The following is a 15,456-nucleotide window of genomic DNA, read 5'->3' as shown; positions in this document are numbered from 1 at the left end:
CTCACATCACCTTCACTTCCCTTACTCCCAGGTCCTGAGGGTGGGGGGATCTTGAGAAGGGCAAAGATTGATGCTATTCATATAGTAGGTTTAGATGAGGAACCCCAAATTCAGGATATTTTAATCTTTTAATGTGGGCTGGTAGATGACTTGCTCAATCTTCGCCACATATGGAGACAGAATTTTTATTTTCCTGGTCCTAAAGCAAATATGCTCGCTTCCTTGAGGATAGTCACTATCTCACTCTTCTAAGTTTTTTTGCAACACAAATGTCCTGAAAATAATTGAGAACAAAAGCTTATTCAGACATGCAGAAATACCATAAAGAATATCTACCAACAATTAGGAGAAAGATAACTACCAAAAAAAAAAATTATAAAGTTTTTAAACTACCAAAACAAAGAAAATAAAACAAAAAAAAATCAATAAAAATAGGCCAGTATGTGAAAAATACTGCATAAATATGACACAAAGGAAATATGAAATAAAATGATGGCAGATATGAGACTGGACATATATGTTCCACCACCAAGTGTAACTGGGATTGTTTCTTTTTTAAAGGCAAATATTTTCAGGTTGTTTGCAAAGAAAAATTCATGTGTAGCTTCTGAGAAGCTACATAGTTACAAGAAAAAGATACTAAAATTCAGGAGAGACAAAAAGCTATACCAGATGGATACAATCCAAAGTGAAATCAGCATTGGTACCTGAAAAGTGAAATTCATAGCAGCAAAATCAAGACAAAAGATCCTTCATAATATATTAGCACAATTTTTATAGTGAGGATATAACCAAGTATGACAGCAGCCATTAACAAAATTGACAAGAAGTTAACAGAAACTCAATAAAAATAGATGACTTCAACATATCGCTCTTGGACTAAGACAAGTTAAATTGTTAAACTGTAAGTAATAATTTATGATCTTATAATGTAAAAATGATTTAAACAATAAGGTAAATTCCATGGATGCATAATGAACTTTGCATTTAGATAACAAACAACACATTTTGTGTTCAAATGCATGTGGAGAATTCAAAAAAGGAAATGGGATAAGGAAATAATTTTATTTGTGTATATTAATTAAAATGAAATATATTATTAAAATGAAATATCTAAGAACTAGTTCATAATATAATTCTGTGACACATATTAATAAAGCCCCTTCTTCCTTTTAAGCAATATTCTAGGCACTGCTATGAATACATTACTAAGTTCCTGTACCTTCTATTATACTTTGTGTAAATTGTGCATTCATGTATTATTTCTCTGTTCTGACCCTCCATGTCCACTAATATAACAATTACGTATAGTTTTAATTCCGTTGCTTGGTCCAAGATATTTTTTAAAACACACACACACACACACACACACACACACACTCACTCACTCACACAGAACGGCCCTGATTTTCTTCACACATAATGGTCCAAACAAACAAACAAAAAACAAAACAGATTGCTGAAACACTGCTTCATATACTTTCATAATTATAAATAACTGCAGAAAAATTGAGGATATGAAATAAATAGTAAAGGAAAAGTACTAAAGTGAGATTTTGGTTAAAACTGAAATAAATGGCAGAGTAAATAGAGAAAAGAAAAGCACTGTTGATTGTGCATAAAAGAGAAAAATGAGAAGGTAATGAAAGTTGATTGTTGATTGCTCTGGTTCCTGTGTGTTGCCTTCTGTAATGCATCTGCATGTCTTTTTCTGCTTTTATGATTTTAATTTCATTTCTATGCAGTATTGCTGAAGCACAGGCTGTATCAATATCAATGAACTATTAGAACGCCTCTTTTGAATTACATTTTTTTCCAGAAACCTTTTCTAAACAGGAACAAGCCAGGTCTTTTGAATATTTCAAAAGATATATTAAGCAGTTACCAGGAAGCCGTACTTGTGCAGACTTTCAAAATAAAGAATAAAGTGTATTTTAATTTAATTAAATGAACATTTATTCATTTAGGATAATTTATAGGATAAGGAAGTAGCAAGACTAAAAGTAATTGAAAGACATTCAGAAACCAGGCTGTATTCATAAAGATTTTGTGTATTTGGAAAAGAAGAAAATAAATTGTCAGCTAATTTATTTATTAACAATTCTAAATTCTATTAACAATTCTCAATTTACTAGAAAAATATGTAACCTATAGCTGTATAAATGTCCAATGACTTCTGATAAATCCCTGAAATAAAAATTCAAATCTATATAATCTTATGAATTGATAAGTATTAAGTTGAGAACAGATAAAAATGAGAGGTAGGTCACCTCTTTCTCAGTAGAATTTTAGTTTTACTTTTTCATTTTAAGTATCTCTGAATGAAGGTTCTACTCACTGATGTAAGCAGGCATATCTCATACTTCTATTATCTCATTATATGGATATTTTTTTTATCCAAATGAAATATCAAAAAGACCATTTAATTCTATGTAATAGAAAATAATATCACATTCATTTGGAATTTGATTACAGAAAACACAGGTGTTCAGTAGATCGGATTTGTATGTATGTTTCAACTGCTACTGGTGGGGTGATTCATCTTTTGTGGCTTACCTATCCTTTACTACTCATGTCCTTTTCTGCTTCTCCTATGTCCTTGGCTGAAAACCATTGATCGTCTCTTGAAATATCATGGAGAGAAAAGGTTAACGTCCAGATAAGTTTATCTTATCATAGAAACATTTTCACTACATTTCCATTGAGGTATATCTTGCAAAAACATATGCTCTGGGGAAAGGTGATGGAACGTAAGTGTGCAAAAATAAATTCTGTGTCTGTACATGTGAAGGATTAGTTGGGTATAGAAGCTTGCTTAGAAGTTTGTACATGTTTGTCAGTCTATTTCCACTGAATTCATGTCTTCTCTTCCTTGTATATTCAAAATAAAACCAAACAAAATAAAACAAAACAAATGTGTCTTAGCAAAGGAAGTTAACTGGAGGACACATACAGAATTAAAGGAGTCAGAAAACTCCAGAAGTCATTAGACTAGTCACCTAAATCTGTAGGAGTTTGACTGTCTAAATGATCAAATATTTTAAAATATAAATAGTCAAAATATAAAAGTCAAAATCATTGATATTTGCTCACATGTGGGGTAGCAAGTGTGCTGATGCAATTTACAATCTGATACTTTAGAATATTATGTATTATTCCTTCACTTAAGTTTTCTTGTTTTGGTGCTTATTTCCTTGGCTCCTTTTACTGTTAACTTATAATGGGGCTCCAGACAGTCACCATCATCACTATAGACCACATATATAGCTAAATGAAAGTAAATCAAAGTATAATAGAATTTGACATAATGTCATAAGAATAAATAATCACCTAAAATATCTCTTAGTATGAATCTTTCTTAGTAAAATAGATCTGATTTTATTAATTAATAATGGGATTTGTCCTATTTCTTTCTCTCCAGCCAAATCTTCTCTTCCTTATTCCCCAAATAAATACTTAATATCCAAGCATTCAATATGATGCCATAATAGCTTACTGGATTATGTGTAAATCTTAACAAAGTTCATACTGCATGGATTTAAGAACGGCAGTACATCTAAAAGAAGGAAACTAATTTTGTAGATTTTGCTCATGAATTATGGTATTAAAAGTCTTTGTTTCAGAGTTAAAAATAAATGTAGATTTCTTATCAAGTAGACAAGTTGTTCTGGATGGGGAAAATTACCTAAAATTACATATATTAAACTCCTGTGGAATTTTCTGAAATAGTTCACAATAGTTCATAAAAATACAAATATACAAAGGATACTTTTGTTAGGCAGAAGTTTGTATCAAAACAGAACATACCCTTACCCAATGAAAGAATAATACTTTCTCTAAGAAAGGATGACTACTGCAGAATCAGTCCTAAACTCCTAATTTTTTTAGAAGAAAAAATGTACCTTAGGATTCCAAACACTATAAATTAGAACTCTTTCAAATTCAGTTTCTCAGACCTCATGACCAAATACTTATATACATATACTCAAATAGGATGTAGGACTCTGCAGTTTTTAAAAGGATCCATATGATAAGAACAGCAGTGGTTTGTGATCCATGTTTTGTAAAGCATTACAGGTATTTGGTTTCCTTGCATTTTTTTTTTTTTTTGAAAAGTGCCTGGGTTGTTAAAATTCAGACCTCTAAATGTTTGATGCTATAAGGTATAGCTCCTGGGTTGTGGGTAAAGAAAATAAGACAACTGATCAAGTGGCCTTCATTTGATGTCACAGAATTACATATTCCCTCACCCTGACATCAAATTTGGCCTTTAAAAGATGCATAAATATGTTTATGAGTGCTCTGGGCATATCAACATCAAATTCCTGCCTCATTTAAGTTGTTTAGCAAGAGTGCAAGAGTGAAACATACTAGAACTTTCAAAATTAAATATTTCATAAGAATAAAGATATGTATATCTTTAAGAATTCTAAACAATTCTAAATGGGTGGCAGGCACTGAGGGGGGCACTTGATGGGATGAGCACTGGGTGTTATTCTGTATGTTGGCAAATTGAACACAAATAAAAATAAATTTATTATTTAAAAATAAATAATTAAAAAAGAAAAAGAAAAAAAGAATTCTAAATAATGTTTAGCAATTTGCAGTTGATGATCTGTACTGATCACAAACAAATGTTTATCCTGTACAATATGGAGATTCACTATAAAGTAAGGAACTTCTCTGGTGGTCTTAGACACAGCTCTTGGTCCCCCAACTATGTGAATCACCTGCACATTATTATTTTTTTTTAATTTTTTATTTATTTATGATAGTCACACACAGAGAGAGAGAGAGGCAGAGACACAGGCAGAGGGAGAAGCAGGCTCCATACACCGGGAGCCCGACGTGGGATTCGATCCCGGGTCTCCAGGATCACACCCTGGGCCAAAGGCAGGCGCCAAACCGCTGCGCCACCCAGGGATCCCTCACCTGCACATTATTAACACAGGGACAACTTACAACACTGCATCATTCAGAGAATTGTAACAGTTTTTCTCAGAGTATAGAACCAGTTTCAGGAATGACATGCAAAATGCTTAGAAGTCTTCACTCCTGTCCTCATGAGAAGAATAGTAATATACGGAGTCAACAAATTTTCTTAATTCCATTAGAAGATTGAGTTGCAGAAAAATGACTGCCCCTCAAACTGGAGAGATAGGCAAATACAAAGAATCCTGGCTTACCAGGAAGAGAAAACATTGCGAGAGCCAGAACTGAAAGTAACACTCAGAGATTAATTAACTAATTGTTGGGTACTGGCCCTCCACTAGTTTGAGAAGTAAAAGTTCCTAGAGGCTGAGCCTGAGGAGATACCCCCCATTTTTGTTACTTCTCCTTCCTGGAGTCTTCTAGTATTCTTAAGGTGAAGCTCAAGAAAAAAATTCATTCCTGCTCTAGCAAGGTGACTGGAAAAGTAGATATCTTATTATTGCTCAGAGTTCTCTATCCTCTTCAACCAAGGAAAGACTATTTTACCAGAGCTTAACCAACCTATAAAAAGGATGATATCTAACTCCAGCCATCACTAGTCCTCCATTCATTAAGGACTAAATAAAGGTAAGAAGCACTGGTGAGGATCACAGCCCAGGGGTACAGGCTCATTAGGTGTGAGATCACATAGAATTATAGAATGCTTCCTCTTTCCCCCTACACTTCATTAATAGAGCCCATTTACCTCAATTCTCTTACCTGATACATCATGTCTAGCTTTTAATAAAAATTACAAGGCATGCTGAAAAGCAAAACAACAATCTGAAGAGACAAAGCAAGCAACAGAACCATGATCAAATGGCAAGGGTTTTGAAATGATCAAATGGGTTTTTGAAAAACTGAATAATTTGCTAAGGATGCTAATGTAAAAGGTGGACAACATACAAAGAGATATGGGTAGTATAAGCAACTTTAAGAAAGAATCAAAAAGAAAAGGTAGAAATAAAAACATTGTAACAGAAATGAAGAATACTTTTTGTAAGATTGACAGGAGATTGGAAAGAGTGAAGGAAAGAAAAATTGAGTTGAATATACATCAATAGAAATACCCCAAACTGGGACACCTGGGTGGCCAGGATATGAGTTTCTGCCTTTACCTGAGGGCGTAATCCTGGAGTTCAGGGAGGCTGCTGCTCCCTTTGAGGAGCCTGCTCTCCCTCTGCCTATGTCTCAGCCTCTCTCTGTGTCTCTCATGAATAAATAAATAAAATCTTAAAAAAAAAAAGAAACATCTCAAACTAAAAATAAAAGAGAAAAAATGAAAAAAATGGAGATGGATAAGAGAATATCCAAAAAATGCTAGACAACTTCAAAAAGTATAACACATGCACAATGATAATACCAGATAGAGAAGGGAGACAGAAACAAAATATTTAAGGTAAATGGTTAAGAATTTTCCAAAGTTAATAACAGAAAACAAATCGCAGATCCAGGAAGCTCAGAGAAGTATGCTTAATTTATAAACAAAATGTCATGATTAGTATGTATTTACAGAAAAAAAAAAAAAGAGCAAATAATAGGGTTGGGATACTATCCACAGCTTTAGGCCTCCACTGGAAGTCTTGGAATATATGACTCATGGATAAGGGAGAATCATCACTGTAGAGCATTAAAAGGTTATTTTAGAGAAGAAAAAAAATGTATCAAATCCATAATTGAAGCTTTTACCTTAAGAAACTAGAAAAAAGATTAAGTCAAAAACAAGAAGATGAAAGAAAATAAGAAGAAATCAATGACATTGAGAAGAAAAAAATAGATAAAAATTAATGGAACCAGATTTGGTTCTTTGAGAAGATTGATACAATTGAAATACCTCTTAGGTGCCTGGATGGCTCCGTTGGTTAAGCGTCTGCCTTCAGGCTCAGATAGTGATCCTGATGTCCTATGATCAAGCCCATGATGGCTCCCTGGTCAGTGAGGAATCTGCTTCTCCCTCTCTCTCTTCCTCCCCATTGCTCATGTTTTCTCTCTCATGCACGCTCTCTCTATATATATAATATAAAAAGATTTTTTAAAAATTGAATATCTCTAGACAGACAATGAAAAAGGGAGAAAACATAAATAATGCATGCCAGGAATCAAAGAGGGGATTTCCCTACAGATCCCATGGATATTAAGAAGATGAAAAAGAAACAGTAACAACTATATGACCAATTACATGGCCCAATCTACTAAAGTTGAATTCATAGTTTAAAATATCCCAACAAAGAAAACTAGTTCTGGATGGTTTCATTAGTGAATTCTATTATTTGTAGAAGAAATAATAGCAATTCTACACCATCTCTTTCAGAAAACAAAAGAAAAATACTCCTCAACTCATTTTATGAGGTCAGCATTACCCCTATATCAAATTGGACAAGCACATTGAAGAGAACCACAAAACAATTGAACCATAAAACCAAGACAATTTAATGGAGAAAGAATAGACTTTTCATGAAATAGAGTTGATACAATTGGGTATCTACATGTCAAAGAATTAATTTGGACAACGCTTTTATGCCATACACAAAAATTAACTAAAAATGGATCATGCACTTAAATAGAAGAACTAAAACTATACTTTTGGGAGAAGATATAGAGGAAAAGAATATACATATATAAAGAGACATTTCTTCTAGGAAAATATACAAAGAGCAAATAAACACATAAAAGGTGATCCACATCTTTAGTCATTGGGGAAATGTAACCAAATCACAATGAGATACTATTTTATACCCACTGGGATGGCTATAAGAATGAGAAAGACAGGTAATAACAAGTGATGGTGAGGATGTGGAAAAACTAGAATGCTCTCCTTGCAGCTTTTATGGAAAATAGTTTGGCTGTTCCTCAAAATGGTAAGCAGAGTTAACATATGACTCAGCAATTCTATCCCTAGATATATAACCAAGAGAACTGAAAATACATGTCCACTCAAAAACTTGTTCACAAATATTCACAGCAGGTTTATTCATGATAGTGAAAAGTTAAAAATAATTGTCCATCAACTGATAAATAAACATACATTCACAGAGTTAGATATTATTTAACAACAGAAGGGAATGAAGTAATGTTAACATGCAACAAGGTGAATAACCTTGAAGACATCGTGCTCAGTGAAAGTCGCTAGCCCCAGAAGACCATATAATATATGATTCCATGCATATAACTTGTCTAAAATAGACAGCTCTATAGACGCAGAAAGTAAATTAGTGGTTGCTAGATCTGAGATGTGCGTAATTGCTAATGTGCATGGGATTTTTTGGGGATGTTAAATGTTCTAAACTTAGATTGTGGTGTGGTTACACAACACTGTGAACATAATACGAAAACATTGAATTGTATAATTCTTATTGGTGAATTTTATGGTATATGATTTATAGACATTTAGAGATGTTTAAAAAAACTATGGTAAATAATACCACCTTGAAGCTTAGTAATAAGAAAAGCAAACTACGTCGGGGATTTATTCTTTAACATTAGTTGTCCTTAGTTAATTTTTTGCGTTGCAAAGGGGCTCAGAAATAATTTACTGTAATTTCCTACTTTTATAATAAGAAAACTAAGGCCTAAGGGATTACTTAACTTGCACAAAATATTTTTTATCAGCATACAAACTTATTTGAATTCAAAATAATATGGTTATATTTAGAATAATGTGATAAATAATTAAAACAAATATCAATCATGGTTCTGAAACAGTTCTAAAGATGTCATTCTCTTGAAGTGAAAAAAAAACATAGTAAGAATTCTTAAGGAAGGAAAAATATAAAAAACAATTTTGCTGAGTATTGGGGGGGGGTTGTTACAAGAGGGACAAAACTAAGATAATGTAACAGAGTCCAAATTATGAAACATGCAGCAAGAAATTCTCCTGCTTTATCAACTCCCTGGAAAATACATCAGTAACCTTTGTAAAACAAGCATACACCTTGGTTAGCAGGACAAACTCCCTGAGGGGCACAGGTAGCAACTCACTAAACTTCCTATTTTTCTAACTCCTTTCCTCACATCAATTTCTTTTCTTTAAGACAGATTTCATCCTGTTGCAAAAATATTTGTTTTTATATGTAAAGTGGGGTGGGTAATATCCTGATTGAAGTATGAAATGATTCAGTTGAAGATACTCAGGGATCAAACTTGAAAAAGGTCAATCAGTAGTTAACAGAGATGATCAGTGGCTTGCAAAAAAAAAAAAAAAAAAATCAGATAATACATGTTTGCTAAATAGATTAAAAAAAAGTGGAAAATTCTAGGGTTTACTGGGACCTAGACAATCAACAGCAGACAAGTGGCCTTTGATTAAACCCATTTACTTGGGTAGGGAGCTAAAAGGAGGCTTCAGGATAGAGTTTGGTATCCAACAGTGTTCACAGCCAAAGGGCAAACTCAAAAGGCCTCCTCCTCTCATAGAAATTGGAAGATGCAGGAAAAGTCTTTCTCTGAGTAACCCTTTGCACACATCATCCTGTAGACCTGGGCTTGACTGTCCAGAAGGGTTAGGTGCTGGTGGCAGCCTCGTGCTAACCCCAGATTCTTAGCCATGAGTGTTGCTCCAAATCTACCTAATAGTTATTAGCAGATGGAATTCCATCCATCATCCCAGGCACAGGGTTGTGTCACTTGACCAACACCATCCTGAGCTCATATTTAGTATTTTAGCGAACAGTTTTGAGTCAAGCCCTACCTGGATTTCAAGATCCGTAGCTTCAGCTGGTCCAGTCATACTGGTAGCAAACATCATGTTGTTTCAGAGGTTTGCAGCCCACATGGTCCCTACAGCTCCATAATACACCACACTGGAGCACATGCACCTCAGCGACTCTTGCACAGCAACAAATTTATCTTCCGCTTCTCTCACCATAAATGACTTTCCCAAATGGACCAGCCTCCACACCATCAGAAACAGGGGTATCCATGAAAATGCTCCCATTTTCTCCATTTCTTTGGCCAATTCTTTTGAACTTGCAGGATCCATAGTGCTAAAATCTATTAATAGCCTTCTTGTTCTTCTTGTTCTTGTTCTTGTTCTTCTTCTTGTTCTTGTTCTTCTTGTACTTCTTCTTCTTGTTCTTCTTCTTGTTCTTCTTCTTGTTCTTCTTCTTCTTCTTCTTCTTCTTCTTCGAATTTCATTTGCTTGGAGTAAACTTCTCTTGCATTGATACTGGTAGGCAACATTGTAATAATGCTATCATTTTCAGTTAATCTGCTAGGGAAGACTACCTGTTCACTGCCATCTGGATACTGCCTGTAGCATCAGGGAACCCATCATAAATAATGAATGGATAGAATGAGATTTTTTTAAAGATTTTATTTATTTATTTGAGAGGGATAACAAGAGAGTGTGACAGAGAGCACAAGTGGGATGGAGAAGCAGGCTCCCCACTGAGCAGGGGGCCCAAGGCTGGGATAGATCCCAGGACCCGTGGATCATGACCTGAGCTGAGGGCTGACACTTACCAGACTGAGCCACCCAGACACCTCAGCCATGAGTGTTTGTTTTTTTTTTTTGCCATTAAATAACCCATGTTGCCCTGTCCAATGAATCCAACTGGAGTCTTAGAAGCCATTGACCTAGAACACAGAGCCACCAGGCACTGCCTGTAGGATGGGGATGCTCCAATACCAGACTCTGGAGGGTGCTCCATAAAGCACAGTGATTTTGAGCCTAGCATGTCCTCCCAGCCTCATCTCCCCTTTATGACTTCGAGACTCTGCCTCCTGGCTTGCCCACTGACTGCTTGCATAAGCTATTAAAAGCAATTTAATAGCAAAGCCTACTCACATCATTGTTGTGTAGATTAAATTTGGCAAAGCTACTTTTAATCTACAAAGTGCTATATCAGTATATGATATATATTATGTAACATGTCGTATATAATATACAATAATAGAATGTTTTATTATTATTTATGACTTCATTAGAGTGAAGTCTAACTTGTTTAATATTCATCATTTTGAAACAAGAATAAATTATGACATGTGAATTGATAAAATTTCAATTTATATTCTTATCCCCTGCTGTTTGCCTCCTGTCTCTACTGTGAACTTTTTCTAGTGTTTGGAGAGTTTCTTAGTAGCAACTTTGGGGATAGAGTATTATTTGATCATTTTAAATTATATTTTTAGAAGGAAATAAACTCTCTCTGGGTTTAAGATAATATAAAAATCAAAATCAATAGAGAATATATTAGTCTGGGATTGGTTTTGAAAGTTCTCATATGGATCAGGGGGTCAGAGCACTGAATTGAGTCTCCTCTCCTTAATGGGTTTTCCCTTATATTATTTAAAGTACTCAAAGAGAATTAATCCTTGTTGTGGAGAACATTAAAGGAATGGATCAATTTTTCCCTCAAAGGAGTTTTCAAATAACCCATATGACCTTTGCCTTTTTGATTGTTCAAATCCTAAGATATCTTAGTATGTCTCTTGAGATTTCTTTTTTTTCTTCTTCTTTTTCAATATTTGTGTGAGGCGTCGGTTTTTGCCTGGGGCAAGAACCTGATAGAGGAGAAATAGGAATGTTTTAAACGCACAAGAATCTAATATGCATTTTTTAAATCAAACCTTTTAAAAGGCATTTTTTTCCTTAAAGAAAGATGAATCCAGGAAGAAAATTCGAAGGACTGAAAATCGCAAAAATTAAACTATAAGTATTTCAAAAAAAAAAAATGTCTGTATTCAAGTCTCTATTTGACTACAACAACAACCACTTTCCCTATTTCCCTGAAGAAAATTTTCCTCAATTTTGCTTTACTTAATCCAAGAAATATATGTACATTCTTACAAATATGAACATACTCCTGCTGAAATCACTTTTCTAGCACTCATAAAGAGATACATTATTTCATTAAATCATCTGTCTAGGTGCTTTTTCCATATTAAGAAAAAAAAATCCTCTAGTTGATTGAAACTTGGCCAAGCCTATCTATCCTCCTTTCAGAAAGATCACTAAGGAATTTAATGCCAGATTTTTTATTCCCAATCATAATTGAAGAGGTAATCTGTTACTGAGTTTGATATCCTTTAATTTCTTTTTTTAAGATTTTATTTATTTATTCATGAGAGACACACAGAGAGAGGTAGAGACTCAGGCAGAGGGAGAAGCAGGCTCCCCGAAGGGAATCCAATGTGGGACTCCATACTAGGACCCCGGGATCATGACCTGAGCCAAACACAGATGCTCAACCAACTGAGTCACCAGGTATTCCCTGGTATTATTTAATTTCCACTATTATTTTATTTACTCTATATCCATGATGCTAGAGTGGAGAGTTTTGAGGCAATCAAGTACAATTTGAAAAATGACATAGGGTTAACAGAGACTTCAACAATTTTGAGTGATTCTTTCTTCATTAGAGATAACTTTTAAAAAAGAAATAAAGTTATTAAAATGACATAGCCCTTCTCAAAAATTATTTTTAAAATATTATGTTTTTTACTTCCTATTCAAAAAATTCCAAATCTGGGCAGCCCAGGTAGCAGAGCAGTTTAGCACTGTCTTCAGCCCAGGGAGTGACCCCAGGGTCCTGGGATCAAGTCCCACATCGGGCTCCCTGCATGGAGCCTGCTTCTCCCTCTGCCTGTTTCTCTGCCTCCCTCTCTCTCTTCTCTCTCTCTCTGTTTCTCTCATGAATAAATAAATAAAATCTTTTTTAAAAAACTCCAAATCTGCTAATATGCAAATAGCAGAATTATATTATTTTTACTTACGATCCAATTCATGAATCCCTTTGTGCTAGGAATTACTACTGTACCTATGTCACCTGCAGGACTGCCTGACTCCTAATTGGTAAACTTCCTTCTTTCTTGGAAAAACACACATTATATTCCATTATTATCCTTTTAAAGTCTTTATGATCTGTAGTGACATCCACTTTCACTTCTGATATTGGTCATCTGTGTCTTGTATTTTCTCAAACAATTTGGCCAGAGGCAAATTAATTATATTAATTGTGTCAGTCTGGGTCCTCCTAAAAGCAAACACCAGATAGGATTTGTTGCTCAAAGGAGTTACTACGGAAATGTCTGAAAAGTATAAAAGGGGAGAAGGGGACAGAAATCAGATGGGAAAATTTCCAGACAACAATGCAAATACGACAGCTGTGAAAAGAGGGGAAAATAAAGGAAGAATTCGATGCGGAGACCTCTGACACAGCATGGTTCTGAGAAAGTTTCGACCATAGCAATGGTTTTCCCCATTAAAGGAATCCTGTGTTAGGAATGGGCCAGGATTGGTACCCTGGCTTGCCTTTTCTTTGAATGGTTCCAGAGCAGTCGCCTACCAATGGAGCTAAGACATCAGTCAATGATACTCTTCATATTACGTTTCTCTTGAAAGGGATCTGAGTAGAACATTTCCATGGGTGTCATAGTCTATAGCTTGCATGAAAAAGATACACATATTCATGTAGTCTTCCATGGATCCTGTCCATCTGTCTTCCAGAGGAGAAGCTGAGTAGAATGAAGTTAGTAAAATAAATTACAGCTCCTATACCAGGTGGTCTTGGAGCCACAGCTCATACCTCATTTTCTAATTCCTACTGCATTCTGATCTCGCTTCATCCTCATCTATCATTTTGGCAAATCTTCATGACTTCCCAGATGGCATGACTCAGATTCCTGTTCCCCCTAGTCATCATACTGCCTCCTTGGGCGAAGTTACTGTGCGTGTCCATTTACCATTATAAACAGGCAAAGGAAAACTAAGAAGCATCCAAGTAGATAACTTGTGTTTTATATTTCTCCTTGATTCCATTCGCAAAACCAGTGCAACCTCCTTCTGTTGATCGGGGCCAAATACTTTTTCTAAGGTAGCGTGATTCTTTTCTTACCTGCTGTTTCTGGAAAACCAGAAGTCCAAACTCTCCTGTAGTGGTGATGTTTTTCAGTTCAAAGAAATCATTGCAGTGTTCTTTGAAAAGAGACCTCTTTGTGGATGAAAATTGCCAACCCCAGGTTTTGGGTCAAGAAGCAAAAAAAAAAAATCCTCAGCAGGTCATGAAGAGTGATGGCATCTGGGACCACTCTTATTTCCACTGATTAGTACTCTACCTACGGATTCTTCCTACGGGGGAAACAGCTCCATATAGAGTTCTCTGCTTCCTGAAGAACGATATACATTCTCTCAGAGCATTGCTTCTGAATTGTTGCTTTAGCTGTGCTTTCACTAGGCTATTCCACGGCTCAGTGAGGCTGATTGTTCTGTAGAGTGCATGGCCATGGAGCCACTTCCACACCTCCTTATCTATGAATTTAGTCCTCACTGAATGCTATATTGTGTGGGATTTCATTCCTGTGGATCAGGTCTTTTGTCAACACCAATATGCCAGTACTTGCTGAGGCTCTGCAGACAGATTTGAAAACCCATACCCAGAGTAGGTGTCTTTCCCTGGGAGGAAAAACAAAACAAAACAAAACAAAACACCGAGCCTTATAGGATGAAAGGGTCCCAACTTAGTCAGTTTGCCACCAATGGACTTGCTGATCTTGAGCAATAGAACCATGTCCCGGGACTCAGTTGAGGTTTCTGTCACTGGTGGGTTGGACATTCCGAGGCATCAGTAGCTGGATAGGTAGGTAGATAGGTAGGATAGACAGGCAAACCTTGGTAAGTAGAAGTCTATGCTGTTCAGTTCACATGTAGCTTTGCTACTGTGGCAAGACTATTTACTTGCCCGCTGTGTTGTCCTGTGGTGGCTAATAACAAAGCAAGGCCAGGGTAGGCTGTTCAAGTCACTTTGGTTGGTTAGTGCCTATGCCATGGTGGATATTTTCTGGTAGGTATAAATGCATCTGTCCACATACCTTAAACCCAAAACCTCTTGTCTCCATTCTTATCATACTGTTCCTTCCAGACCCGAGACCACCCAGTCTGGCCATATGGGGCAAAACTATACATAATATTATTGCTCTGATTCTAACTCTTTCTGGTTCTGTTTCCTCATATGGATAGAAAAGAATAAACACATTGGACAAATGAGCAACTGCATATAATGTCCTGGGGTCTTATTAATCTGCTCTAGCAACTATGCAGCTTCTAGTAGAGGAGCTGCAATTAGGGCCACAGTTTGGTTGAGTTTGCAGTAATCTACAGTATTCCCTAAAATTCATTGGGTGCTATGGGTTGAATGGAATTTTAGATGTAAAAATGTAGGGATCACCAACCCTGTATCCTTTATCCTTTAGCTCCTTAATGGTAGCACTAATCTCTGGCATTTTCTTAATCCTGGGATGGAGATATATATCTATATCTATATCTATATCTATATCTATATCTATATCTATATATATATATATCTACTTATATATATATATATACCTATGGGATATATATATATATCCCATAGGTATATATATATAGCTAAATATTTGTATTATATATAAATATATAAAATAATTTATATATTCTACTAAATATTTATTTATAGACTTTTTTTTTTTTTTACTTTTAGAGAGAGAGGGAGTGAGCGTGGGGGGTTGGAG

General features: G+C 35.3%; 1 pseudogene; it reads right to left on the bottom strand.

Annotated features, from left to right (window-relative positions):
- Positions 1-9,360: 9,360 nt before the first annotated feature.
- LOC112931622 (3-hydroxyisobutyrate dehydrogenase, mitochondrial-like) lies at positions 9,361-10,646 on the bottom strand (annotated as a pseudogene).
- Positions 10,647-15,456: the final 4,810 nt, after the last annotated feature.

The sequence above is a fragment of the Vulpes vulpes genome, chromosome 4, assembly GCF_048418805.1.
Source record: "Vulpes vulpes isolate BD-2025 chromosome 4, VulVul3, whole genome shotgun sequence".
In the NCBI taxonomy this organism is placed as follows: Eukaryota; Metazoa; Chordata; class Mammalia; order Carnivora; family Canidae; genus Vulpes; species Vulpes vulpes.
This window is presented reverse-complemented; position numbering and strand designations above follow the sequence as displayed.